Genomic DNA, 26161 nt, shown 5'->3' with positions numbered 1-26161 from the left:
ACGTCATCAGGAAGGAAGGGGGGTACTTGATTTAAAAACGTTGCATTAGAATCAAGTGCATTCTCTTCGTGAGTTTTCCTATGAGAAACAATCTTCTAGCCAAACACATCAGGCTACCGTCACGGCAGATAATAAATTATCTCCTTTAAACTTGAGAAGCAGAGAATGGGATACCATGTCGAATGTTACTTCAGTCCAACAGAAGATCGACATGTGCAAAGAGAAATCCATTCAAGGAAGTCATATCAAAAATTTGTTGTTGTCAGGCATTGCCATCGAAGCCTCCAACAAATAGTTGACAAATGGTGTACTTTTCTATGAGACCGAAGCATTCCTAACTTCAATTTAGGATGCTTCGCTCCTAACAAAAAATTATAAACGGTACATTCTTCACGACTCCTCGATGACCAACTCCAGTTGTAGGTTATGCAACTGTGAAGAGGAGACCATCCAGCACATAACATCTGCGTGCAGGATGTTGAGCAGCGCCGAGTACACCAATCGTCATAACTCCATCTGCAAGATTCTCCATCAAAACCTTGCGTTGAAGTATAACTTAGTGGTAACCTACCATCCTTACTATAAGTATACTCTGCAGAGAATCTTGGAAAATGATCGGGTCAAACTACTGTGGGATCACACTATTGCCACTGACCACAGTGCTAATCATAATAGACCCGATTTAGTTCTGCTTCTGAAGGAAGAACGAGTGTGCTTTATAATCGATGTAGCCGTACCGTTGGACCGGAACACTGTTGAAAAACAGCACGAAAAAATCCGGAACTACGGCCCCTTGGCAGACGATATGAAGCAGACTTGGAGACTAAAAAAGATCGAAGTAGTAGTAGTTTCAGTGACGGGATTAACCCCGCAGAACTTAAAGAACTCCCGCAGAACATAAAGCGCTGAAAACGCTCGATCTTAGGGCTGGACTATACATGGAGATGCAAAAAGCGGTTATCTTTGCAACCTGTGCTATATTCCGAAGAGTCCTGTCCGGTAACAATCTGACCTAATGGGTTTCAGTCTTGATCCGCACTGTCTTCGGTATAAGATCCATGTCTCTGTAGTGTAGAACCACCGCGTGATTGGCTGAAGTGTTTGCGACAATCGGGATGTATTATAGTAATACATTTTCGCATGGTCGCACACACTTTGCGTTAAAACGCATCATCGCTGTGATTCGGGCGTTTGGATGTGCCTTCAGCCCATCCTTAGGTTGGTCGCCCCTCGGTCCGGTTGGGCGGGAAGAGGGTCCGTGGGTTTTTTTAACTATATATATATATATATGCAGTAATATAGGCTATATAGTATGGAGCATGATCCTGCCAAGTGTGGTGGTGTGATGTGCCACCTTATGTGGATGTTGCCAGTCCACTTGACAATCCCTTACTCTTCTTTTTTTGTAAATTAGTTTATGGTTAGTCGGAGCAGCTAAATGCCAAACTCCAGACTAACCAGCTATGGGAGCAGCCATTGCCTGAACTCCACAATAATTTAGCCAAGTAGTGTAAATTTTGGGAGCAGCAAATTGCCTGGACTCCACAGAATAAAACACGTTGGGCTTATGTTCGATAGTTCTAACGAACTACGTATTTTTAATTTATATTTCCTATTTTATACAATTTTTACCTATACTTAGTAGGCCGGTACATATGAATTTACAGTATTTTAGAGAAAATATTACATAGTAGGCAATGATAATGTGGATAAGTTTACAGTATTTTACAGTGGAAATCGCACTATTACTAGCAAATTTATAATATGTCAAATTTTAGACTTTAAATGTCAATATCAAAGCAAAGAGGATATTCTCACATAATATATGCAACATCGCTTTATTAAGAAAATACACAGCTTAGGGTTTCCAGACTTGTTTAATGTTTCATTTGCCCGTCTGTCTGTCTTTCTGTTTTCACTGGGGGAATCCATCATGGATACGCATCTGGAATCTAGGACACGCATTCCGATTAAAATCTCCCAAATTTTCTTCGCACGGGGATCTTCAGTTCTCTCTAAATGAGGTGCTTCCACTTTGCGTGGCGTTAATTGCAGTAGCGTCCCGTCTATGCCTCCGCTGCGTTTCTGCTTCCTTTAGCGTTGGTGGATCTATTTCACCATTGCAACTCGTGCGTCCCATGCTGTATTTGATTCCGCCATGCACCTTACCAGATTTTCTACCGAGCTCTGTTTCAAGGTTTCTCTTTGAGCTTTTGAATCTTGGGCAGGTGAAAGAAATGTATTCTCCATCTTTAGTCGCACCTTTACACGTAGAACATGCTGTTTGTCATGCAGCCAATGACCTCATTCGTTCACTTTGCTTGTTTCGGCTCGGTTCCTGATTCTCGTACAAACGGCTTGAGTAATCGGCTAGATTATTCACTGGGATCATCCCTGCAATCATGCATGCTGCCTCATAAGATGTTGTCCGGTAGGCGCAACATGTTCAGAGAGCGCTTAACCGATATGGAGCTTGAAGTAGTCTGCGTTTTTCTACGATTTTTATCGCCGACGTTCACACTGGCGCCGGGTGCAAAAGAACAGAGCTGAGGGCTCGCGATAAAAGTAATGGTCCGCAGTGTTTAGAGTCGCCTATATTTGGAAACAACCTTGTCAGTGTTGATCTGGGGGGATTAAAAGCTCAGCTTGGAATCGAATGTTACTCCCAGGTATTTCAGCGATGGCTGAGACCTAAATATATGCGCTCGTTTGCATAGATCTTTACTTCGACGGGTTGATTGGATGTTATGAGCACTCCGACGTTATCTGCGAATCCGACGACAACGGGTTAAGTGCCATAACAGAGGGCCCAGAATAGACCCCTGCGGAGCTTCTGTCGTTGTTACATACATCTTCGACCCTTCTTCCGAATCATAAAGTAACTTCCGCAGTCGGAAGTAGTCGAAGGTTATATTAAATATATATTTTGGCGTTTGTGTCGCGAAGAGTGCTTCAATGATACGTATTGTATTCAGAAGACAGATAGGTATATAGGATCTTGGTTCACCTATCAGCTTACCTGTCTTCAAGATCAATAAAAGCTTTTGTTTTTTCACTTTGCGGGAAGGATCCTTTTTTAGGCAGTGTATAAATACCTGTGCGAACATGCTTGATGCCATTCTAATTGCCAGTTTCAGCTGCAGTATATCGAATCCTTTTCACTGTGTCCAGAACTTCGTCTGCGGTTACTGGGGGAAACGATTTCGAAACTATCTCCCACAATAATCTAGGGCACGTAATAGGAGGGAACCGTTTCCCTTTTATGGCCGACGTAACCGACTTGTACACTCCTCCCCATGGATCAGAGTCTACCTCATCATAGAGTCGCTTGAAGCAATGATTTTGACTTTCGGAATGGCCCACTGCAACTTTTTGCGTACCTGTATAAACAGGCACATAGGAATACAATTTGGAGGTACCTTTATTCAAACTTTGGTTGACTCCGCCTTCTGGCCTGTAGCCATTCCGTGCGGCACTTCGCTATTTCACTAGTAGTTAGGGTTGCGCTTCCGAGAGAATACACGCCTTAGCTTGGAAGCGTTGCATGCTCGGTATATATGTTGCGAGAGTTGCGATGCTTTTTATGTGGCCGTTCCAGTAAACTCGGTATTCTACAGCAATAGCTCCAGAAAAGTAACCTCATCAAGTGCTCTTAATGATCAACTTGTTTCTGGTTTCTTCAGGTGAGGATTCATTGTTCTGGGTCCTTTATCAATACTAATATATATCACCTGGTGGTCGCTACGCGTATATTCTTTGCTAATATGCCAGTGTAGATGGTTGACCAGTGAATTACTTACGAAAGTAAGACCCACGACGAAGCCTAGTTCTCCATGGCTACAAGTGTTTACGCTTCCAATGTTGGTCGGGGTGACGTTTAGGCAGGAGAACACCACGAGTACGATTTTTCCCTCTTCATTTGTTTCCCGGCTTCCCCACTCTCTCGTCTCTCCCTAGTCTATCTAGCATGTTGTACTACTCTTGTATTGGCATAACAGTGTAAATGTAGAGGACATCGATCCTAACCCTCACAAAGTTGTGTTCGCGATGCTTTATTGCTTGTTACAAGGCTCGATTACCACAAGCCTAGACCGCAGCCTTTCCGCTGCATAGAAGACAATGAGAGTTCTTAGTGCAGTCCTTCGCCAAATGATTTTCCCTTCCACCAGAAACCTTACTTCTTTTCTATTATACATGTTGGTGTATGATTGAATAATCAACGGGCTTCCTGACACGTTTTTTTGTGTATCGTGCCTTGGCTGTAAAACGACCTTCCGAAGCCGAATTTTGGCCAGATCATTTCGGAGGAGCAACATCGTTGCGTTTGGTGTCGGTTTCTCCTGTTGGTTCTTCTGTCATACACTGTCCACTACCCTGGAAGTAGAGCATTTCCTTTAATTTAATTTTCTAAAGGTTTTTGGTGGTGATCTTATTATCCTCGTGCTTTTTTCAAATGAGTCTTCGTTAGTAGATATCGGCGATTTCTCAGTGAAGCTGTCAATATAGGTGAAGGGCCCATGGATTGATTCTGTAATTCGCGATTTTCGTGCATTGCTCTCAAGACACAATTTCACTTTGCGAAACCAGTTTAAAAATTGAAGATTCAGTCGGTCAGTCAGTCTAGGTTCCGGTAATCTCGTTCTCAGTCCATGACCTTCAACTTAAAAGTCCATACCGGCTCAGCGCCAACAGCAATATACACTGTTGCTGAAGTGTGCGACAGGTCGTTCCCCTCAGCTACGAACAATCGCTTGCCTGCATCCAATAATGTGCAATATGAGCAAGATTATAAAAAAATAGAATTTGAAATGCGTTAAGTGAAATTGGACTATGAAATTTAAGGGAAAGGGACCAGATGTGGGATTGCTTCAAAAATAAGAAAATTTAATTAGTTGACGTATAAATCAAGGTATTTAAATGAGGGACGGGATGGTGTCTGAATTTCCTTACTAAGGCAGGCCTAGACCCGGTACCGGTTGTCGCGCCGTTGATGATGATGAATATCGGCGAATCACTTCCGTCACGCTGTTCCCAGGGCTGAGGTGGGGAAGCGTCTGATGAGTTGCCTCTGCCCTGGATGAAAATGTCTTCTTTTAAATCCAACTAAAACACGAGAGTTTCGTAGAAAAACACCATCGAAAAGCAGTTGTTGAGTATATGAGTTCGGAAGCGAATGATGACCCGACGAAAGGATTAAAGGCCATCCCTTTGGCGGCGTACAAATGGTATATGGACGAGTGAGTGAAAAGCTGACATTCGTGTTTTGCTTCAGATGGATGTTATTTAGAACGAGATAAAATAAATTTCCCCGAAAATTAGGCCATTTATGTTTTATTCATAAATTTTTGCCACCTTTTAATTACAGGGTATATACATTGGCCGATCCGATCGATAAATCAATTTCAACCATTCGGTTAGGCTTGCTATACGGAACAGCAACAGGGAATGCATTAAATAATTTTGCGCGGAGGCAGATCTAAATTCTTGTCAAACGGCGTACAGGGTTGTTATTATATAAGAACTGTCTAGATCTTCTTCTCGATATTGTGATGACGCTCTTTCATCGTATAAAGGGAACCCCAAGAAGTATAAAGAAGTGTTGGACGTTATCACCATACCTACAGTGACTATGGAGCAACTAAGATTTACTGGAGAATAAGTGATACTAAAGGTCCCAGTTTGGATGCCATTCCCAATAGAGCCCCTAGGCCCCTGGCAAAAAAAAAATCGATTGGTAAAGAGGCAGAAACTAATTTTGCTACCGAAGACCAATTAAAGACACGATTGGAAAGATGATTGATGATAAAGAAGATTGGAAAGGGTCGTTAAAATTTATTAGATTTTTTCCTATGATAAAACATAGAGATGGCCTATCGGAGTGATATTTAGGCCTTTGTCAAGCTTGTTGCACGATCGAGGACATACACGTGATTCTTCGATCAATGCTCTGTGATGACGTTGGACGGTTCAGCCATCTGTGTATGGATAAAAAGCTCATCGGCTGCAAGGTACTCGAAAGCTACCTTTAGGAAAATACACTTTGTCACAAAACGGATGAGGGACCTAAGCAATACAACGTTACGAGAGAAGTACCCCGGGGTTGGGTTGTCTCTTGTGGAATATGATGTACAAGAAGTGAAGATTTTGGGCTAAGAAGACTATATGCAGAAGATTCAACACCCAGCACATTTTCAGAAATGGAGATGGGAAAGTCTTGCCCACGTTCGCTAGCGGCTGGAGTTGCGTGACCCAAATTCCGCGCATAAGGGCTATGTGATGCAGTGCATTGGTGTGCCCCTAGATGGTTGGGCGCACATGGCTGCGAGTTGCTGCGAGCACGTGGCAGCGTCTATCATAACAACAGACATTGCACAGTTGTTTATGAATTTGCATATTCCAGCGCGAACCAAAGACAGAGTTTCCGTAAAGATTCATTTCGGATTAATGGTAATAGACCTTAATGGAATTACTGAGCGAATGATAGCTCAAAATTTCTCTACAGGAAGCTTGGTGGAAGCAAACACGTGCAACATTCTCGGTAATAAATCTACGTTTGCTCTTCTAGGAATTGACAAGGAAATAAAGAGAAGCATCCAAGATGAATCTTTCGGATGTAACCGTTTTCTGCTTTGATAAGATGAAGCAACACACACAAGAATACCATCTAGACGACATCGACATAAACACACTATTACCACTTACCTCCGTGCCCCTTTACCGTTGGAATTGCTCCTCCCGTATATAGCCTTGTTGTGCTGAACCCATGAGCACCATAAAAGCGTAGTTGGAGATGGTCTGGTTTGATTTATCATACTTAAAAAATATGGAAGCAGTCCTGATTACTGAAAGAAAAGTAGTACAATTGGTATTTAGGCTAACGGCTATGCCGTGACTGAAGTGGTGATTGACACAAAGGTGCATTTCAAGGGAGACCTCGAATATGCCTGCGAAAATGCGGCAAATATCAGGGTGTCGCTAGCACCGGTGATGCCCAACATTGGAGATTCGAGAGACAGCCGCAGATTATTTACGCCGGAGCTATTCGCTTTACACTCACCAGCCTGGCAGGAAGCACGCGTGAGAGCGTGTGTGTACATGCCGATGAGGGTAAATACGATTAAGGGTGTGTTCTGCCTCCAGGATACTCTCAGGCAAGGTAGGATTCATCCCAATGGACGTTTTGGCAAGTAAGGCGTGCTTCCTGTACGGGAAAAGAACAGCGAGACGGCGGTGGTGGTCGCTGGGAAAGTGGTAGCAACGGTTGCAGGAAGTATCCTGCACTGATTGAGGTTGAATAATTTATTTTTTTGCGGTGAATGTCTCGGAGACATAGCATGTCATGTTCCACAGTCCGCGATTTTACTTAAAGAGGAGGACTCCACAGGAGCCCGCAGAATATCAGCGGGGGAAATACTGACTGCAGACGAAAATTGATGGACAGTAAACTCAGTGTAGGGAGGGCGCGAAGCAGAACAGAGTGCTTGGTCGCTTAAAGCGCAGTCCTCATGCAAAGAGGATGGAGAATGTCGCGCGCTGGTTTTAGTTGTCCTGTAACCTGGCGCAGCAGGGTCTTTCCAAGATTATCATATTCAAACCATAATCACGAAACATTCCGGGAAACCGGAAGTTCACCGCTTCAAGTATGAAGATTTTAGTGTATTCTTCACATAAGCATATAAATGTATTCCTTATATAAGTATATAAACAAGCTCGTCATATTTATGCATTTAGTTTGTTAGGCCATTCACTTTCGTATGATACTGACATTCAAAGTCTAGAATGCGATCAATTTGCACACGAATTTTGATTTATTATAACTATGTTGGTAATCGTGCGATTTTTTCCAAGCTAGTATTATTGTGCTCCTTAGTATAGCCGTTAGTATCGCAAAGCTTGATGATTCTAGGATAAATCAAAGCGGGTACCCAGCCAATTTCTAGAAAAAATATTTATTATGAATAGGGTAATATACTTTATTTGAACGGGAGGAAAGGAACTGTTAATTCAAGGAACTTCTGCCACCCGGACTCTGTACCCGTCGAGCTCTATCTTCTTTGCAACGAGAAGAATTCGAACTTAATTCACAACACGGCTCCACCTGTAAGTGCTCCTCAGCATCTCCTCGACAATGTTGTTTGAAGAGAGATTCCCTGTGTTTAAATAGAGCTGCTGGCGAATCCCATCCAACCATCCTCCATCCCCATTTAGGAGCTGGGTAGAGAAATAGTTAATCTCACCATGTTTCCGATTCAGACACGCTCCTAAGTTGCTAATGACCCGCGCAGTCCATCTGTCTCTAGTCTCATTTTGCCAGGAGAGTTGCCACTAATCTAGTGTACGTTGTCTGCGCCGTAGACGAGAATAGACTGCGATGATTAGGTGACATCAGCTGCTAGACGAAGGACTCCCAAATATTTGCCATTGGCCCACTTAAGGCCGAAACTCCAGCTGCAGCCTTGTCCTCTGTAAGTCCAAGGTACTTTACCGTTGGTTTTATCGACTCGTCGACCAATGTGGAACGCTGGTTCGGAATTCTCTTTTTAGCTAGGATGTCTATTTCAGTTTTTCAGTGCAAAATTGAAACTATGGGCAATTATCCATTCGCTTACTTGTCGCATTAATATGCCAAGTGTGCCAGTCCAGCAACAAGCGCCGCGGCATCATTTGTATAAGCGACCAGGCGCGACTTTTCTAGCATATTGTGTCTAAGCAGACTATCATAGGAAGCGTTCCAGAGGTCTTGCCTTAGAATGGATCCCTGCCTACCCCCGACATGACATCCACGCTCCTCCGAACTTCCAGCGTCACATAGAGAGTGGTTTCTCGGATAATGCCTCAATATCCGTAAGAAACAGTTCGGCTCGTGGAAAGTATTGTCTAGTGTGCCGAGAATGGCTTTTCATCTTAAGGAATTAAAGGACTTTCTGACGTCAAGCATTACGAAGAGCACCGTCCGTCGAGCTCGGCGGCTGCGTACCTCCGCTCGATGAAAGGTGTCCACGACTTCCATGACAACATCAATTGTGGATCTTCATGCTCTAAAACCGAAGTGCTGTGGGGGTAAGGCTCCGGCAGCACTTATCGCTTCAGCGACTTTTGTTGAGCTCTTCGAGCACTTTCGTGGCAGTGTTAAGCATACAGGGTGGTCGGTACGAAGACGGCAATTCAGGGTCACCTTTTCTTTTGTTGAAGGAAAGGGAAAATACCCCCAATATCCAAACGTTGAATGCACCGAGCAGTAAATCTGGCCGATGTTACAGTACCGGTTTGTATACCTCTGCCGGCATACCATCGGGTTCTGGCGCCTTCTCGTTTTTCACGGAGAGGACTGCCTTATCAAACTGGTTCCCTGTTTCGGTACTGCTCGCTGATGAGTACTCCGCAGCATACTGCGCTAGCAACTCGTGAACGATTGCACTCCGGTGTATATCGATTTGTTGACCGCGTCCTAACTCTTTCCAGATCTGCTTTGAAGACTGGACACCCCTCTGAGCCCGCAGTGTTGGCAACGCTCTCACCAGACGCGCAACGATCCCTGCATAGAACACAACTTTCCTTTTGGTTGTAGGTATTCGTTTTTTAGCCTGATGCGGTTATCTGCGGCCTGTTGCCCTCCTATCAGATCACCGGCACTTTGCAGACGTGTGCTTATAATCCAAACATCTGCAACATTTGGTTGGGACGGCCCGGATTGGTATCCTATATATTACCCAACCAATTCTATTCCCGCTATTAAGAAGCTTCATCGCGTATTGCTCCACAACTTCCACCACAGCGAGTTTTCAAATTCGGAATTTCGCAGAGGTCATACTAATTCGGACATTGATTACCTCCAGACATTCGCGCTTGATGGACTCTTCTACCTCGTTCTTTTCTGTCAGGGAGTCAAGGTATCGGATTTCCAGAGAGGACGTTCTAGGCTAGAAACCAAAGTTTCCTCTGACAGTAATTCCTTGACTACTTCACAGAACGTACCTTTGCCTGTTGTCCTCGGGCCAAATTCGGCGAAGACCCCACAACCGTTCGTTTTCCCAATGCAAGACACTTCTGCTCTGCTATCTATGGGTTTGATCCTAACTGGTTTCGCTGAGAACATGCGTAAAGGTTTTGCCTTCCGTCGGTTTATTAAACCGAGCTGCCGGTCTAGTCTTCCTTCGTCTCCTCATCTTTTCTTTTGGTACTCCATACTTCGTGACCGCCTTAATTTTAGGCAGGGGATTTTCTGATGGTGCGGTGTGTTGTTGCCTCTTGTCCCTCTTTGCCTTTTTCTTTTGAGCTTTGCGGAGTACCTGGGTGATATCTCCGTCAGATGCCCCTTCCTTTTTTCGTTTTTTCCCCAGTTTGCTCTTCAGACAAATCGCAGACGGGCTGCATTTAGGGCTCTGCTATTTTTCGCGGATTTTTTGTTACTCTCTATGCCTGCCTGCAGTACCGAATTCTTTCGAAAAGCTCCTCCAGCTACATTGGCCCGTTTCACACACCGTATGTATTATATTTTACAACTGAGGAGCATTTCTTGATACGCCATTTATTCTTTGGCTTTTGCAAGAATGGTCGACAGCACTATCACTTTGCTTATATTCGAAGCCATCTGGTTAGTTTCAATAGTTTCTACTGTGCCTCTTTTTGCAACAACAGAACTGCATGATACTGTCTGGGTTGTCATCTCCATCGCATCCTGATGTCCCGCGGGTATTTCAGCCCTTGCTGCGCCCGATGGGGCGAACATCGCCCTTTCGTGCTGCCTATAAACGCAGCCAACTCATTCTCCATTTCAACTATCTCCTCATTTATATTTTCTTTATTCGTCATTTACGTTTTCACTAGAGCATTGTCTGGGAATGGGCCGTAATTATTAGGAAAGGGTATACCCTCATTGAAAAACACCCTACCTCAGCTCCCCGAGGGCTGACCTTCGCTCGGGGCAACGCGGTCTACTAATATCGGTTCAATGCACACTACCAGACCATGGCCCTGAAGGGATTGGATCCTCATACATGCCACAACTACCACCTTGGCAGAGTAGACCATCCTATAGACGTCGACAAGGAGTTGTCGACGGCTCCGGGGATTCCTAGTCTGTCCCGAGGTGTATCGGTCATTCGGAGTTCGCTCTTCACCGAGAAACTTTCTCGAGTCTGCTACCTAGGACGCGGTTGGTTTGTCAGCTAGGGAGTCAGAACTACTTGTTCGGGCTCCCCGTATCGTAGGCAACCCGTTAAGGACCGCTGACGACCCCTAAGGGTAGATATCCGTATGGAGAGTATTTTGAAGCCCAGATACCATGTGCATGGATCAAAATATTTTCTTCAGAGATTTGGTTTGGGTGGTTTCTGAGAACGGGTCCTGACCCTTTTCGGACCAACGCACTCCTCCCCTGTTCGAGAAACAGATCATCGAACAGTTTTCGCTGCAGAAATCAAAGAATTAATCCACAACAAGAAATAAATTGCATGAAATGCAAAATGTAAACAATTAATATCTATTGCAACAATTCTTATCGAGTACTAGCAAAATCCAGCAACAATTGCCCAAGAAACAGATCATCAAACATTTCTTGCTCCACAGCAAAATGTTTATGATAGACACACGACACCCGCACAATGCCCATACTCAAGTCAGCGACCTTCACCTTGCACCACAAACGTGCTAACCAGGTAATCGACCCATATCAACTGTGCCTGCAATAATATAGGGACGAAAACGCTGACAGAAGTTCATCACGGTCAAGGCGACCGAATTACACCTAAGAATTTTTGATGAATATGCAATTTAGCTTTCATGAAGAATTATAATTTGTCGATAAAGCATTTTAAACTAAGCAATAATTTTGTATATAAACCAGAAAGAAATTAATAAACCAGGCTAGTCATAATCAATCTGTGGTTTTTGATAGTCTCATTACCCGTCCCAAGGATCGGTAATCTTTGTTGTGGCCTAAGAGCCTTAAGCAATTATCCCAAGGATTTTTGCTATACTTCGACCCAACATCCCCTTTGCAACCAATATCAAAACTCATACCGGTTTCGGTACTAGTCGAGCCTTTCATCTGATACCCCATGCGACTATATTCGATTCAACGTGGAAATATGTTACTCAGTGCATGCAATGGGACTTATAGGTCCCATCTTTCGTATCAACGGAGGCAACCGTTTCTGAGATAATAGGTGTGACAGATAGACAGACAGGCTGATAGGCAAACAGCCAGCAAACCGATTTGAATAAACTTTTGTTTAAAGCACCGTTTTTTTTTGTATTTAATATATTATTTTATAGTTCAAATTCAGGGGCGTGAAAGAACAAAGTAAAGTTAAATGGGTTGCAATAGGTACGGCGTTTGGTCAAAATATGATTAAAAATATTATTAATGGTCTTAGAAGAATCTTAGGAACTTATGTGCTTAGTTTTACCAGCAAGCTTCAGACTGTTTTATAATCATATATATATATATAAACCCCAAACTTCGACAACGTTCCAGCGCTATTTAATAATAAATCTTTCAGACTGTACGCATTCCTTGAATCAATAAGACATGCGACCTGCTGATATTTTCAGAAGATCCTTTATTACTAATATTCAGTAGAAACATATTGATCCTATACAATATGCAAATATTTATGTGTATATGAAGGTGATTTTCGTCCTTCACGAAACTACCAGCCATGGAAAGACTCCTCATTCTAAAGCTAAACAACTTTATTGACCTTCTTCCCAGCACTTCAGAAGATACTCATACGAACAGTTATTGCTGTCCTGTCGGTAGAACAAACACATTACGCAGATCATACATTCGAATGAGTCCACAATTAATGAACAGAAGGAAGATATTAATTGTAACTGATGATAATGGACAAAACCACACAATTAAAAGAGGGTGCAAGTTTTCTGAATATCCCCCGCTATCCATGATTATCGCTCTATTTATATTTAGATAATTCTCATTTGGAGCATGCCTGTATTGTTGATTATGCATGATATAAGCACGTTCAAGGCGGCATTCCAGATACGCACACATGAGTATTCACATACGAGGTAAATAATGATATTCTCTTATTTTGAATTGAACTTATTTGAATGAATCAGTAATTGATGTAATGGATATCGAGGAGTGGAATTGAACGATGGGTCCCCTGATAAAAGTTCCTATTTATAAGTAGTTCCGACAGTTCCTGCGTCGATAATATGCTTCCTATAAGTATTGAGTGCAACTGATTGGCCATTTCGATTATGAATAGGAAGCGTTTGGATATTAGTAAAACTAATTACATATTTCATCATATGAAGGATTGTTCATTGTTTGCGGAATGACACACTCAGAGATACTTTGCATTTCCTCGTGTACATCTTGTTCCTGTAGTGTCCCCTGATGCAATAAATGTTATTCGTTCAGTAAGATTGTAGAATAAACCAGGATTTTGGAAGCTAGATATTCCTTTTGCATCCCCTTGTGTATTTTCTTTGAGAGCAAATCGGTAATGACCTTAGTTTCTCTCCGAGATTGTTCTCGCAATTTAAGAAGTGAAGTTGTAAGCGATACTATGAACACGAACATAACGTTTTTTAGGCTTTTGTGTAGAACAAAACCTTATTAAAATCGGTTTACTGTCTCTGTTTTTTTAAGGTTTTGTTTGCAAGACAAAACCTTATTAAAAGCGGTTCAATGTCTGTCTGTCTGTCCGTCTTTTTTGTTTTTTTTTCATCGTTGGAAGGTGGAAAGGTTCAAAACCTACTGCTGGCTCCTGGCATGCAGTTATGTGCGACTCCAACTCACTAAAACCACCTCCTTCTTCTTCCACTCTCCCCACGGGACTGCTATAAGCATTGCATCGCGGGGCTGGATCAGTTCTTAACTGCGGCGCATTATTGTTTGCTCCCTTTCTTGCTTTCTTCGCAGCACTTTATGCCTTAGCCGTTGATGAATCATTTTCAGCTCAATTACCATTCCAAGCCTCTGTTGATTCCAACATAAACTCCACTATATTTCCAGGTGTTAAGCGCCTACCTGCGATCGCCTCCAGCCTAGTTCGGTGTGCTGTAAACGTTGGGCACTCAAATACAACATGTTCCGCATTCTCAGCCACGTTACCACATCTTGGGCAGCATGGTGACTCGTCGTGTCCAAATCGATATAGATAAGCCCGATAACCTCCATGTCCACTTAAAAACTGTGTTAGCTCGTAGTTTAGTTCCCTGTGGCTCTTTTTAATCCATCTTCGAATGTGTGGAATGATACGGAGGTCCAACGGCCAGTTTGTGCCTCGTTCCATCTCTTCTGCCATTCTGCGATGGATTCTCGCTGTGCTAGTTGCCGTCGAAGTACAATAAACTCCCCGATTGCATACATTTTGTCGTAGAGACGCCGACCTTCATCCGCCTAGATGTCTATGGGGATTGTCCCTGCCAGTACATATGCTGCTTTCCCTGATGTCGTTCGATAAACATTGCATACCCGGAGTGCACTTAGTCGATAGGCCATTCCTAGTTTTCCGCAGTTTGATTTGTTTTCCAGAACGGTTGCCCAAACTGGAGCTGCGTAGAGTAGCACGGAACTAACTACCCTTGAAATAAGACGACGTAGACTTTGTCTTGGTCCACCACTGTTCCGTAGTATCCTCGAGATCGTTACAGTGATGGAAGATGCTTTAGTTGCAGCGCATTCAATGTGTTTTTCTAAGTTGAGTCAATCATTACTCCCAAATATTTAAGCGACTCTGGGGAGTAAATTGTCTTTTCACCAACTTTAATTTTCACGGTCGTGTCTTTCTTACTTTTGCTGATTAACACTAGTTCCGTTTTGTGTTCAGCAAGTGATAGACCAGACTTTTTCAACCAGGAATTGATCTCCCATATCGCTTCATTTACATAGATTTCGATCCCGTCTAAGCGTTTTGCCACTATTGTTACCCCGATATCGTCCGCAAAGCCAGTAGTTGTCACGTCGCACAGTGCTTCGAGTAATGGACAAAAATCAAAAAATCGACTTTTTATTTTGCGGATTCTTTGTTTGGGGTATTACTCTGTGAGGTTCAAAGGCGAGAAAAACAACATTGGTTGAACCGAAAATATTCGCCTATATATGTTAATATTTGTAAACAAAGGTGAAATGGATTAATGAAGAAGCAGTTTAACAACAGTGGTGAGTTTTATTCCTTCTCTTTCGGTACAAAAGCGCCTGGAAACTATGTGCGAGCTAGCAGAAGGTATGTATATACATTTTTGATCGATTCAAAGTAATAATAAACTAGCATTAAAACGACAAAGTTTTTTAAACTTCAGAACGCATTTTCTCAAAAACAGTAAAAACGGTTCTGGGATTTTAGCATAAAAAGTTTCTTTGATTCATGCTGAAACGTTGTGTAACATCAAATTTTTCCAAGACTTTCCTTAAAGAATTTTTTTTCCCCATTTTCAGAAAAAAACTCAAGAATCCTGATGAGGGACATTTTTGAAAAATAGGTCTCCGTTCCCAAACAGGATAAAGCTATGGCAATTTTGTCTTTGGTTCGAGATAAGTGGAATTTGGAACCTTGCGATGACCTCTCAAAATGGGCCCGATTAACTTCCCTTGAGCTTCAAAAGAAGTATGATTCCTGCAAAGGGTATCGGACCTTGTTTTTAGCCAAGAATCAGGGGTTTTTGGATACTCCCCTCACTTTTCCTGAGTATGTCACCAAATGTATGCCGACATACGGTGTGCAAGCAAGTTCAAGCACTTTAGTGCGTGGTCGGCCGAAAAAGTCATTTGAAGAGTGTTGTGCCAGAACGAAGAGGAGACGAGTGCAGCATTTGGTAGAAAATTATTCGGCGGAGGAACTTCAGTTCGCTTCAACTGCACAGAACACAAGGGAACAGAAGAGCAACCCTGAAGTTTTATCGGGGACTGCAGCGCTAATATTAAAGTTAGACCTTGACCTTTCTGACAAGAAGTATAATGTCCTTAGAAGTGTTGTGAATAATGTCAACGAAAACTTATTCCCTAGTCTCTACTCACTCCGAAAAGAGAAAAAAAATTTTTTGCCTAAGATCATTAACATTACAGACGTATCAGCAAGTGTACCATTACACGAATTGTTAAATAACACTTTAGATTCTATTTCGAGATTACTTGACCTTGATAGAAATATACGTGCTAATTTAATATGTAAATGGGGGTTCGATGGCAGTGGCGGGCACAGTTTGTACAAACAAAGGTTTCTCGACAATGAGAGCACCGATGAATACCTCTTTTTAATAGCACTCGTCCCTTTGAAGCTAGTTGACTTTGAATCTAGTGAAGTTTTGTGGCAAAACCATCATCCGGGATCAACATTTTATTGCAGGCCAATTAAATTTATTTTCACGAAAGAATCTGTAATAATAAGTGAAGAAAATCATATAAGGACACAAATAGAAAATCTCGTCAACCATAAATTGTTTGTTAAAACCCATACCCTGGACGTGAGTTTTGTTCTTGAAATGACGATGGTTGACGGAAGTGTTTGTAAAGTTTTAACGGATACTAATGCATCAGCGAGATGTTTTATTTGTGGGGCCAAACCAAAAGATATGAATTCCCTTAACATAGATGAGAAACCCCCTAACAGAGAGCATTTTCGTTTCGGGTTGTCATCCCTCCATGCATATATAAGATCGATGGAATGCCTTCTTCACATAGCGTACAGGTTGTCATTTAAATCGTGGCAAGCCAAAGGGGAGGAGAAAAAAAAGCTTTTAGAAGCTGAGAAGGTAAGAATTAGGAAAGAGTTCAAAGATAAAATGGGACTTATAGTGGATACACCTAAACAAGGTTATGGCTCATCAAATGATGGGAATACTGCGAGGAGATTTTTTTCAAATCCAGTCTTAACTTCTCAAATCACCGGAATTGACGTCGAACTCGTAAGGAACTTATCCATAATATTAAGAGTACTTGCTCTAGGTAGATTCATTAATATTGATAAGTTCCGACTATTGCTGAGGTCTACCCATGAATTATATTTATCGCTATATGGATGGTACTACATGCCCAGCAGCCTTCACAAACTTCTTATACACGGATCCGACATAATAGAGTCATTTGTTATGCCAATAGGGCATTTGTCGGAAGATGCTTTAGAAGCGTTACACAAAATAGTTCGTCACAATCGATTACATCACACCCGAAAATCCTCAAGGATCAATATGTGCACTGATTTAATCAATAATTTATTGCTGATGTCCGATCCTTATATCGCGTCTGAAAGACATAAACAGAAAAAAAAGTCACTGAAATTGACTCATGTATCGAGGAATATTTAGTACCTATTTCTGTTAATCCGAATTTGACAGACTCAGAAGTAAATCGATCTCTTGCAGAATTTGATTTAGAATCGGACGGAGAATCAGATTTCTCGGACAAAAATTTTTCAGACTCAGATTAGTTACTAATCTGTGTCTGAAAAATCTGACTCTCCGTCCGATTCTATATCGAATTCCGATATGTATATATATATATATTTATCCGATTTTGTTTCTTTGGTATATTGTTTTTTTAATAATGATTTTTTCGATAATTTTTATTCTTTGTTTTGTTTTTTTTAATTACATTATGTAGTTGAAAATTTAAAATATATTGTTGCCAATAATTAGGTACTTTTATTTACCAAAACTTCATGCTTGAACATTTTTTTTTTAATTTTCAGCAATACCAGTACTGAATCAATTAAAAATTCTTTTGTGGCCAATAAATCCCTTTTTTTCTTGGAGGAGATTGATACGATAGAAAGGTTAAATGAACAATTGACGTTTCCTACAGGAAAAACAAGCGTTTTTCAGACAAATTACACTATAACTCTCTAAGAAAGCATTTGCGACCCCATGTTTATAAGAACTTTTTTGTTCAACTCAAAATTTCCTATAAGATTACAAAGTTTCGGATTTTTGTCCACTGTCATCATACATTCGAAGCACTGTGCGTCGTTAGGAAGGCGTAGTGTCAGCACTCCATTGTTCATAATTAACTACAGTAAGGGACCTAAGACAGACCCCTGTGATACACCGCACGTCATTGAGAATAGTTTCTGTCCATCGTCCGAGTCGCAATATAATCTTCTTCTAAGAAGAAATGCAACAACGATGTGTACAATGTACTTCGGAGCCTGTCTGTCTGTCTGTCTGTCACAAGCACTTTTCTCAGAAACGGCTATACCGATTGACACGAAATTTGGTGAGAAGGTGGGAACTGTGGACCCCCAGACATGCATGATATCCTTCTACGTTGAGGTTCCCATACAAGTAAAAGGGGGGTGTACAAATTTTTTCATCGAATATAGTCATGTGAGGTGTCAAATGAAAGGTCTCGATTAGTAATTTTCGGAACCGGTCTTAGTTTTGAGATTTGTTCGAAAGGCGGGGAGTGGGAGGGGTGGAAAGTGATGATTTCTTTAACGGACCCATTCTCAGAAACTACCCAATCGAAATATCTGAAAAAAATCATCAAGCTGCCTCTATATGGTGCCAAGGCCTCACAATACGCTCCGTATCGATGTCTGCTCAAATTAAGTTAATAATTGTATATTACAATATTTTTGGGGCAAATTGAGTAAGTTAAGTTTATCTCAGAGTTATAAAAGTTGGTAGTAGCATAGAATATAATATGAGTCATATTATCCCCAAGTTTGATCAAAATCATACTATTACTAACAAAGATACAGTAGCTTAAAGTTGACTTTACCGTGTAAAGTTGCTGCAACTAAATATCAACATCACAGTAAAGTGAGTAGTCTAACATGCTAAATATTATGCATATACATAACGGGCTACGGACAAATGGGATAGTTCTGCACTTAAATATACACACAGAAGAAGCAAACAAAACCTTTCCTACCAGAAGCGCCGAGCTTCCGGTTTCCCGACTTGTTTATGGATGGAGGTGGAAATACTAGAAAGACACTGCCGCGCCAGGCTGCAGCAGGAAGGAGAAGGACCTTATTGCACATCAGGTTCTATAGGAGAGGACCCAACACTGAGCCCTGTGGTACTCATGCTGTGACGGTGAACTGCTTGAATCCCTCATCCGTATCGTACCAAAGTGTTCTCTCCGAGAGGTAACTTTCGAGGAGTTTAGTCAAATAGTTAGGAACACCCGTTTAGCCAGTAAGCTTCCTCCCAGCTGGCTGAATTGAACGCATTTTTGAAGTCCAACGTCCCCAAGGCATATCATTAGTTAGACGATATTGCATCTCGAGCCAGCTTCAAAACAACGTCTAAGGCGTCGAAATCCAAATTATCGCTCCAATAGTCCATCCTTTTATTCAATGAAAGGGAGAAGTCAATTATAGATGGCCCTTTCGAGCATCTTTCCTACAGGGTCGATACAGCAAATCGGGCGATATGATGATGGATGTCCTAGTTGCTTGCTCGGCTTCCGGAGCAAAGTCAGTTTTTGCCTTTTCCACCGAGCGCGGAAAACTCCATCTACCATGCATGTTTGAAATGAACAGATAAACCGGGTTTGGTCTTAACAGCGAGTTTAAGAGCTCTATTGGGAAGAGGAAGGTCGCGGTTCAAATCTCGCTGGCGGCAGTGGGATTTGTATCGTGATTTGACGTCGGATACCGGTCGACTCAGCTGTGAATGAGTTCCTGAGTTAAATCAGGGTAATAGTCTCGGGCGAGCGTAATGCTGACCACATTGCCTCCTACAGTGTTCTGTAGTGTACCGTTACGATCTTGTATGAAGTGCTCTAACACACTTCAAGGCCCTGATCCAATATGGATTGTTCTGCCAACGACTATTATTGAGAATAGCATCCAGACCAGGAGCTTTGATCTCACAATTCTCCGGCAAATCCGCGCAAGTTTCTCCTTAGTTACTGGAGGCATGGTGTAGCCTTTCAATGCTTATGCTTATTGCGCTCCCTTTATCCGGGTTGAGGAGCGTCATTACGATATCGTGCAGAAGCTGCGGGCAGGTCAGAGAGAGAGGTTCATGTTCGTCATAACTACCCAGTGTTCTCCGGGGGCTTTGTTCTGACTCTGCGCAATGTTCCTTGAAGTATTCTCGCCTTAAATCTACCTCAAAGGTTTACATATACTTGTCGTTTCTCGTCGAATTCTGGTCTTGCTCTAGATTGTTGGCCAAACTATTCTCCTCGCCAATGTGGTACTCACATATGTCAGATCGACTATTGAGTTCGACCCTGTCCCCCGAAAGTGGGCACATTTTCGGTATTTGCAAGCACCAAGTCTTGTTCCACGAAAGCCTTGCGCAGGGTACGGCCCCTGGTCTTCGTATTTCGACTGCCCCACTCCACAGCCCACGTGGTGGAATTACCCGCTATGATCTGGGGTTTCGACTTCTTGCATCCGAGACCAGCATAAGCAGCATTCTCTCGAATCTGTTATCGGCCCGCTTGGTGGAGAATAGCAACTATATATGTATGTAGAAGTCAGCTATTTCTGCCCTGACAAATCAAATTTTTGAAAATTCCGTCACTTCTTGAATGGCTTAATTTCCACACGCACCACTCTTATTGTTTATTTATTTATTTGATGGGCAATAAAGAGAGTAAACTCCAATTATTTATAGCTCTCAGAAGGAGGAGAAAGCAATAATCTTATATCTATGCTTAAAACTACTTAAAAAAGAAAAGTTAAAAGGACTAAGCTGTTGTGCGTTGTATCTTCGACAAAGCCTGGGAATCGGGGAATGGATGTACACTTTACCAAGGTCACGTTGAATATGACCCCGAGGTCTTGAGTGGAATTTAGGTATGATAAAATAGCTTAAGATCGTCGGCATAGAGCAGATAGGGGCAAGTAAGGAGCGGGAGAATGAGGAGGATGTGTAGCTCTCACGAGAGACGCAGCAGGATCGGTTGGAAAGGTAAAAGGCAAGCAATGAAGCAGGTGATATAGGAATGCTTAGAGACGAGAGTTTGAGTAGAAGTATCTTATGATTTACAGTATCGAAGGCTTTACCAAAGTTAGTGTAAATGGTATGCACTTCTTGCTGTGCATTTAGACATTTGGTGGCAAAGTTGGTAAAGTCGACCAAGTTGGAGCAGTGGAGCTACGCTTAACAAAGCCGTGTTGCTCTTTCACTATGTGATAGCCAAAGTGGACGGACAAGCAGTTGCTGACATATCTATCCATGATTTGGAACAGGAGAAAAGGAGGAAAATGGGACGGTAATTCTCGGCAAGAGTACGATCACCACCTTTGTGAATAGGGATGATGAGCGCCTCTTTGCACAAGCCGGGAAATTGATTTTCTAGGAGGCTTTTGTTGAGGATGAGGAATAAGGGAAGGGAGATGGGCTGACCAGTTTTAAGCAAAAAGAGGTTTGGAATGCTGTTATATGATGGCTGTCTTTGGCATTAAGTTTGCCAATGAGGTAATCGACAGGGAAAGGGGTAAGAAGAGGAATGATAGGCGATGCGGGGCAGGCTACATCCACTAGCGAGAAGGAAAAGGAGGAAGGAGAGGGAACATAGACTGAGGAAAAGTGGTGGCAGAGTAAATCACAGGATAGTTGGGGGAAGTTAGCTGAGGAGCCAGAGAATTTAATGGACGGATGGGATAGCTGGGCAGGACAGCGGGAGATGCGGATGTGGGACGAGAAAAGTTTGAGGTTTTCGCGCTTTGGTGAGTCTTCAACCCTGGTCAGATATTCGTTTCTGGATTAACGTATTGAAGATTTGACCGAGGAACGCAGAGTTTTGAAAAAAACTAAATCAGAAAAGTTTCTAGAAGACAGGAACTTCATCCTCAGTGTGTTTTGACGAAGTTGTTTGTGGACATTAGCGGTGAATCAGATAGGGCAACATTTAGGAACATTTAGGAGAAACGTAACAGGGAAGAAGATCAGATGAAATGATATAGAAGGTGTTGAGTGCTTGGCCACACGTTAATGGAGAGAGGAGAGGAGAAAATAGGAAGATTAAAGTCGCCACAGAGGATGAAAGGAAGTGAGGGGAACAAAACGATTAGGAGTTCTGATAATGTATCGAAGAAATCCTCGCAGAGAGAAGGGGGTCTAAGTAAGGAAAATATACACAGGATATGATAAAGGAGTTTACGTTTGGCGGAATGATTCATATGGTGACAGAATGGTATGTGGAGGAGGAAAAGATAATTTCGGCACAGACAGGGGACTTAACCGCTAATATGGGATCTCCATCGGTGGTGTTGCCAAGCGCAGCGCAGTCTTTGTCACAACAAAAGGTAGAGTAACCTTCGAGGAGCTCGGAATCTAAAATGTTGGAATTCGAAGGCAGACAGTTTGAAATCCGAAAGCTTGGTCCTTAGACCCTTCACATTTTGATAAAAGAGTGTAAAGTTGTGAGAATCACTTTAGTTCGGTGATGTGGGTGGGCCGATCGGAAATTTTCACGAAGCTTATTCCTCTGATAAGTCTTGACGAAGACCCCCTATTGCTAAAAGGAATATTGGACGATATCATCGAAGTCGTGGGGATACGTCACTTTGGAGGAAGCTATCACTCGGTCGGGAGAGCCAGCTTTCGTCAGTTCACACATGGGAGAGGTGACAAAGTTGAGTTGACTTTGCTTTTGATATAGTTCAGAATTTCGTCGGAAGTGGTGGAGTACGCTAGCCTCGACCCGAATAGTTGTTTCGCAACGAGGTAACGTTCAGCTGGGACTCGCTTGGGCGACATGAGATTGGAAAGGCCAGCGGCGGGCGTCGATCATACGCAGGAGGAAGCGTTCGGTGGCGCTAATGCAGCGACCGTAGAACAATCGTCAGAATTGCGTAGCGCAGCCGATGCTGTGTAGGGAACATGTTCCTTGGGAGGGCGATTTTAAGTTGGCTTGCGGACATCGTCGGGCTGGTACGATTTTTTATAGACGCACTGGAACAGTGCATGGCAGAAAGAGGCTGAGAATTAGTCGATTGGGGCGACCTTGGTATGGCGGCAGTATTGTTGGCCGCAGTTGCCGGCAAGGTTCAAGCAGAGTCATTCAGGGGCGTCGCAGAAACCGAGGCTACACTGGAGTTCGATGAAGCAGCAGCTTGAGGAAGCAGAATTGATTGGGTTTTTGAGACTGCATGTTGAATCGATGCTAAAGTTGCTATGTGTTGATGCAGCAGTTGAATTGCATTAGATAGTGTGGTACCGCAGCAGGCGTTAAAACGATAGGCACCGTTCGGTGAGAATTTTGCCTGAATGTATATAAAAGTAGAGGGAATCATTAAACATTGGGTGTGGAAGTTCGCAGTCTAAAAACTTGGAGTGAATAGATTCCGGCTCTTTGCAAATAGCACACAGAGTTGGAATAATAAATTTGAAAATTATTTGAATACACAGCGACAGGAAGCTTACGATGGAAAATGTTGTACCTGTAATCACTATAGTCTATCGCCGCAGAATGAAATAGAATTTAATTACGCGCGCTCAATATAGATTCGGCAACAGCATTTGTTGATGTGGCGTGGAACCGAACTCAGTACCTAATGCACAATGGCCAAGCGTGGTGTCACAGAATCAAGTAGCACTTACGATCTACTTGGCTACAGGGAAACAGGAATTTAGTATCGAGGTTCGCCTAAGTAAAAAAAGTAGTCAGATATGGTTATAAATCGTCGTTCTTATAACACTTTAGGGTATTTGACCGGGGAACAGTAATTGCAAAGTTGGATGCAAAATATTGTTGCCGAAACAAAATTGTAAGTCTGAGAAAGAAAAATTAAGGCACATAAGAAGCGCGAAAATTAGTCACTTCACTTGCGCGAGGTATTGGTGCAACGCACAGCATTAGGTTAATCCAGGAAAGGCTCGAAGAACAAGATAAAGGGAAACTGCTTAATATTCGTGACAAAAGTGAGTGTAATACGTAAGCTCGACTCGAAGTTCGGTTCATCGAACAGGCCCGCTGATTATGGCAGCTTCGATTCCCTTTTCATAGGGAGTAGGTTTTGCGCTGATCCGCAGTGGTTGAGGTTGATTTGTATCAACCTCATTTATTTACCCCAAGACTCTCCTAAACACTGGGCTGCTGCCTGCAACGTACCGACAGTCGACGCCCTTCTTTCTGCATCTTTTTGACCTGCCAAAATCATCGATGCATTTCGCCGCTTTGTAGCAAAATTCAAGGCATCTAAAGGAGCATTTGGGGGGCACCTGCTCCCTGAGTCGGCAAACGACCCAACCTATTTTCACTTTACCAGCCGCTAGCAGTTTAAACGCTGCTTTAGCTGGTAAGCTTATAGTTGCCGTTTGGGTCACCCCGAATGCCTTCCACATCATCAATGTCTTTACATTGCATCACAATCTCCTGCTTTCTGGCCAGTACTTGTGCTTCTTCTCCTAAGGACTTCTCCACCTTGCCGAGGAAATTTTCAACAGTTTTGCCTGGAGACTTCTTCAGCTCCAGCATCACATCTTCTTTTTGGGAGCATCTCATTCAATTGACGTTTTCTCCAAGGTACATCAGTTCCGGATCGGATTTGACTAATTCATATGACCTTTTTTTGGAGATGATATTCAATTCAGGCTGTAATCTTTTACGCTTCACATTTTTCTTTCCGCCAGCCTAGATCCAAGCTTCCTTTTCCTCCTTTTAGGGCTTTACCTCCCTTGGGTCAATTGGAATTAGCGCCGCTGTTTCCACGATTTTGGTAACTTTGTTTACCTTCGCCTTTCTCGATAAGAGGACTTTTTGTCCTGCCCCGTCCTGGGAGGATCCAAAAGAGTTCGGGCCCACTCTACTTCTCTTTTTAAACTAACCGCATTTTGGATTTTGAGGGGGTGTCACTTGTGTTGTCTGCGTAACGTTTGCTTCTTTCGAGACATTATTTTTGTCCTTGCCACTATTCTACAGTACACTAATGCATGGACCATGGTTTTGATGGCCTGGTGCACATTGTGTTTGTCCTATATGAATCCGGACAACTCTGTTATTTTTCCTCCGATTATGATAAACGATGATTCAGGTGTTTTTGTTCCATATTTGTTTCTTGTTCTGAGTGCCCTTCTCATAGCGATTTTTGCCCACTGGTGGGCGTTTTTCTGCCACCTACCCGTCCTGCTCATAAACATGCTTACGCACGCACTCTTCCAAATGCGTACAAGTTCATATTCCTACACATCCGCCTAACATTCCCTTATCTAGACAAAGGGACGCGCCTAATGAGAGATCTGGAAACTCCACATAGATCTGGCAACTCCACACAAATCTGGCAACTCCGCCTGTTTATCACACGCATTTTGATCAGAAACGGTTATAGCGATTGACATCAGATTTGGTGGAAAGGTGGGAACTGTGAACGCTCACACATATAGTGAGTTACATGATTCTGCGGTTCTAGGGGTGTGTTATTTTTTTTCACTAAACATAGTAATGTGTTAATGTAGTCAGGGGCCTTGGTTGGTACTTGCTCTATGCTGTAAAAAATATGGTGTGCCGCCATGTCAACCACGTCACTGCCTCCGATGTCATGAGGCAGAATTGGATGGTGCGTTCTGAATTTGGACATAGTAGTCCCTATCTGCTGCTGGACGTTTTCCACACCGCGTCATGAAGATGCTGCAATTTGCTCTATCTTGTGTGGGTCGAAGACTATCATTGTTCTTTGCTCACAATATGGAGTTCAAGGTCCATGCCCGGGTTCTGTTCATTCAATATACGGATGATGTCTCTTGCCTTCCTTCGAGGGCCAGGTAACCAACTTGCGACATGTTTTGTCTTGGGCAGCTCAGTATTCCAATTAGTGAACTTGAGCCGACCGTCAGATCTCAAAGTCGGGATTACCTGCTGGAGACACTTTAAGGCAACCTCATCCGTGGACTCCAAATGGAGAAGCCCATTGCGGAAACTTTAATTTTTAAATTTTGGCTTCGTTCCAGCCTCCAGCCTTTTTTCCAGTGGTATTCCCGGAGGATGGACATTTTGCCATCCTTGGAGGCAAATGCCACGACAGCGATCAGAAATGATGCTGCAGCTTGCGCATACGTCCTCTTCTTTCCCGCCTCCATATCCGTATTACTATGGAAGGGAGCAGCTTCTTTGTGATCTATCTCGTTGATTTGATCACCTCCCGACAAACTGGTACCAACCCCCGTGGGACGCGCGGATGTAGGTCCTGGTGCGGAACACAATAAAGCGTTGTCCACCGCAGATGTGTTGGCTTTATGCCTCTTGCGCGCATTACCGCTGACAGAGGAGTTTGATGCGTCCTGT

The sequence above is a fragment of the Hermetia illucens genome, chromosome 6 (assembly GCF_905115235.1).
Source record: "Hermetia illucens chromosome 6, iHerIll2.2.curated.20191125, whole genome shotgun sequence".
Lineage (NCBI taxonomy): Eukaryota > Metazoa > Arthropoda > Insecta > Diptera > Stratiomyidae > Hermetia > Hermetia illucens.
The sequence above is the reverse complement of the archived record's forward strand: the minus strand, read 5'-3'. Positions refer to the sequence as shown.